This window comes from Cetorhinus maximus, chromosome 12, assembly GCF_964194155.1.
Source record: "Cetorhinus maximus chromosome 12, sCetMax3.hap1.1, whole genome shotgun sequence".
Lineage (NCBI taxonomy): Eukaryota > Metazoa > Chordata > Chondrichthyes > Lamniformes > Cetorhinidae > Cetorhinus > Cetorhinus maximus.
The window spans coordinates 102,824,879-102,829,350 of NC_135890.1; the positions used below are offsets into that span (position 1 = coordinate 102,824,879).

The 4,472-nt window shown below is 43.0% G+C and overlaps 1 long non-coding RNA gene across 1 annotated transcript; it reads right to left on the minus strand.

The window, feature by feature from the left end:
• Nucleotides 1-567: 567 nt before the first annotated feature.
• Nucleotides 568-4,179, minus strand: LOC144687132 (uncharacterized). The gene is made up of 2 exons (XR_013578074.1): nt 4,096-4,179; nt 568-1,266 (listed from the first exon to the last, which is right to left on the minus strand). It is a non-coding gene; the product is annotated as an uncharacterized LOC144687132 (long non-coding RNA).
• Nucleotides 4,180-4,472: the final 293 nt, after the last annotated feature.

The window sequence follows — 4,472 nt, forward strand, 5'->3', positions numbered from 1 at the left end:
TATATAGATCGCGAACAGCTGTGGCCCAAGCACTGATCCTTGTGGTACTCCATTAGTGACAGCCTGCCACCCTGAGAATGGCCTGTTTATTCCCGCTGCCTATTTTCTGTCTGTTAACCAATTCTCAATCCATACCAGTGTATCACCCACAATCCCATCTGTTCTAACTTTGTTTAGTAACCTTCTGTGTGGGACCTTATCAAAAGTCTTCAGAAATCCAGATGCACCAGATCCACTGGCTTCCCCTTTATCAATGCTACAAGTAACACCCTCAAAAAACTCCAACTGGTTTGTCAAACATGGTTTCCCTTCCATAAATCCATGTTAACTCTGCCCAATTCTACCATTATTTTTTTAAATGTCCTGTTTTTAATCCTTTACAACCGGTTCTAACATTTTCCCTACTATTGATGTCAAACCAACAGGTCCGCAGTTCTTTGTTTTCTTTCTCCATCCTTTCTTAAATAGTGGGGTTACATTTGCTGCTTTCCAGTCTGCAAGAACTGTTCTAGAATCTACAGAATCTATAGAATTATGTCAGGAATTGATCTAGTTAAGGTGTGTTTGTTCCGAAGGCCCACATTGTTACAGAAAATACTCTCTCTATAAAATCTGCTTATTTTGTGGATAAACTGAACAGCCTAAGACCTTGTGAGGAGAGGTACAAAGAATGAATGTGAAATCTTTGTTCCACTCTCTATTGACTTTCACCAGGTGAGATGAAAAGGAATTGAACTCCTTATTAAGCATCCTTTCATGTCTTTTTAAAACTTTGAAAAGTCAAGTCCCAAAATCTCCTCACGGTTCAATCACACAGTCACCCCTCTTATGTGCTGACGTTTTTTTTTATAAACATACAATATTGATGTGCTGCCAGAGGAGGTATTGAGTGACACAATTAGAACATTGTTTCATCGCGTTGCAGACAAACTGTCGCCAATTTGTGAAGGTAACATCATTTTCTGTTGCGGGCTTATTCTGTTATTTTATATTCTGATTTCTTTTTGCATGAAGAATCTCATGCTGCTCAACCACAGTGTCAACATTCACTTGAAGTCACTCTTAAGCATCTGCTTTGAGATGCTGGTCCACTCTTACCCGTTAAGCCGTTCAATCCTCTTTCTCTATTTGTGTTTCAGATCAGGGTCGACTCCTATTTTTCCGCAGGGTGTATGATCAGGTCGTCATAGGTGAGAGCGGCATCAGATCTTGAAGCGGTGAAATATGATCAGAGGTTGAGGAACTCCTGTGGATTGCCTTTTTGCACTGAGACCAGTGGGAAAAAACAATTAAGTAGAGGGACATCATTGACATAGAAACGTAGAAACTAGGAGCAGGAGTAGGCCATTCGGCCCTTCGAGCCTGCTCCGCCATTCATTATTATCATGGCTGATCATCCAACTCAATAGCCTGCTCCTGCTTTCTCCCCATACCCTTTGATCCTTTTCACCCCAAGAGCTATTTCTAACTCCTTCTTGAAAGCGTACAATGTTTTGGTCTCAACTACTTTCTATGGTAACGAATTCCACAGGCTCACCACTCTCTGGGTGAAGAAATGTCTCCTCATCTCAGTCCTAAAAGGTCTACCCCATATCCTCAGACTGTGACCCCTGGTTCTAGACTCCCCCACCATCGGGAACATCCTTCCTGCATGAATGTGTGAGATTGATCTTTTTTTTAATTCATTGGCTAGGCCAGCATTTATTGCCAACCCCTATTTGCCCTTGTGCAGGGGGCATTAAACCACATTATTGTGGACCTGGAGTCACCTGTAGGTCAGACCAGGTAAGGACAGCAGATTTCCTCCCCTACATTAGGGCATTAGTGAACCAAATGGTTTTTTTACGACAATCATCATCATTAGACTTAATTCCAGGTTTTTACTGAATTCAAATTCCATCATTTGCCATGATGGAGTTCAAACCCAGGTCCCCAGAGCACTATCCTGATCTCTGGATTACTAGTCTAGTGACAATACCACTATGCCACCGCCTCCTCATGATGGAAGTCTTTGTACTGAACTAAGCTGAAGCTGAAAAAAAATCTCAATTTAAACATGGTGCAAGGAGTAACTGAGTTGTTAACTTGTTGAACTATCTATCATCCACGGCTGGGATGTGGATTTGTCTGTCTAAAGGGGAATGGACAAACTCCCAATTCAGCAGAAAGTTAAAAAATTCAAGATTGGGCTCAGGGCTAAAGGAGAAGGCAAATATTTTGAGTGGGATTTAAGCGGTTGACAGGTGAATGGAGATTTGTGTCCCATCCATATTATATTCTAGTATTCTTTAAACCTTTGAGGCCCCCCCCCCCGCCGTTTTCCTGCTGGAAATGCTCCACTCCAGTTCTCCTGTTTCTGCTGACTCTCTCACTCCCATGTGGTCAGGATCTGTAGAACTGGTCTAACAAAACTGCTATTTCAAATTCATTGCCACCTGTGTTGACTCCAGCAGTTTTCAAACACATCAGATTTGATTCACAAGGGAAGTCCCAGTGTGGCTTACAATTTGAGTACCACGTGTCAACCCCTATATCCTTCCATCACCCTCTCCTCCTTCAAGACCTCCTGAAAACCCAAAACTGTCTAGCCTTCCCTTGGTTGACTTCCCAAGACAATGAATGTTTTTCCTCATCTAACTTAAATTCCTCGGGATGTTGTCGAGTTCCTGTTGGACAATTGGCAGATTTCTTCAGAAAGGACCGTGCCCTGGAATGTCAAAGTGAGCATCCTCTCTTGGTCCAAACATGGTTTACAGAATGGATTACAACTGCTCCTCACTGCAGCCATTTCTTTTCTTCTGCATTCAGCAGCAATAAATACGCCTATTTTAAGGAGTGACTGCAGCTTTTAAAGAGGTGTTGTTGCACGCTATTCTCCCCTCCAACTCAAACTAGGTTTCAAGGTTAATCTGAGACAGGGATCACACCAACAAGATGAATCAGGCTGTGCTGCAATACATGAGAATTTTGTGAAATAGAAACATAGAAACTAGGAGCAGTAGGCCATTCGGCCCTTCGAGCCTGCTCCGTCATTCATTATGATCATGGCTGATCATCCAACTCAATAGCCTGCTCCCGCTTTCTCCCCATACCCTTTGATCCCTTTCACTCTAACTCCTTCTTGAAAGCATAATGTTGGCAAACTCTACTCTAACCACTAGGATTCGACCACGTTAACACAAGGAGCAACAGATTTCCTCCATTCTACCTATACCAAAGACACAGAGATGTGAATCTATTACACAGGCCGGCATCGAGCAGTTAGGTATAACCCAAGATTGTATTTTTCAATGAGAAGTTACATGTTAGGAATTAGATGCACAAAAGGTGCAAGGTATAAATTAAAGACCTGGTTTACGATTTCTAAAAATGCTTGGACTTGACAAAAATAAATACATCCAATCCCAAATTGTTGGTGAGATTGAAGAAGTTCAAGTACCATCGGGCTGGAGGTTGGTGCTAAGTTGCCAGGATCGATTCTCACAGGCTTCGGGCTCTTCTTCCACCAAGGAGGAAGTTGCACAGATATGGAATGTTGATCGACAAGATGTGGGAAATGTAAAAATGTTATAAAGTTGGAGGACTGGAGAATTCTCAGTGAGAAGCAGGAAATGGCTGGCTATCAACAAGTCTGTAGTTGGCAAAGGGAAGGGTGGAGTAATAAGAGAGACAGCCCTGAGGAAATCAAAGGCAGCTGCAGCATCAGAGCACTGTGTCAGACTGCTTACTGCCTCAATAGCTGCACTGGGCTTTGGGTTTCCACCCCTGCCTCATTAATCCTGATTTACAGAGGAGAGGCAGCAGGTTGGGGCCTCTTAACAGGGCCGTCCACGCAGCTGATTTGCCTTCACTGAAGACAATGGTACCCTAGAGACTGGACTGTGCTGAATTATTCAAATCAGCAGCCACAATGAAAGAGAAACGCCACTCGGTTCACATAAATAGCTTTTACCAGATTCATTAGCATGCAAGGAGCTGTTCCCAAGATCCTCCCGGCTCCAAGGAGGTCAAACATCACTAGTGGATGTGGAAACAGTGTTGATAATTTGTAAGCACCTCAGCACTTTAATAGTGGAGCCAAAATGACATTCCTACCTTCTTGTCCCTGGAGGAAAAGTTTGACAAGCAGCACAGAAGAAGAGAGCAGTGAGGTAATGACAGCCCACAGTGTGTGTGTGTATGCGTGTGTCAGTAAAGGGGGGGGGTGGAGGGAAGAGTGCGAGTGGCGGATATTCACACTAATCACGACGCACATTAACTCACTCATTGCTGATGTATCTAACAAAAAACAGATGACTTTTAATAAAAAGACTTGCATTTATACAGCACTATTTGTGACCTTAGGACACCCCAAAGCCTTTTAGAGCCAATGAAGTGTTGCAAAGAGTAGTCACTGTGGTGGCAAACAAGGCAAACAATTTGCACACAGCAAGCTCCAACAAACAGCAATGTGATAACGATCAGAAAATTTA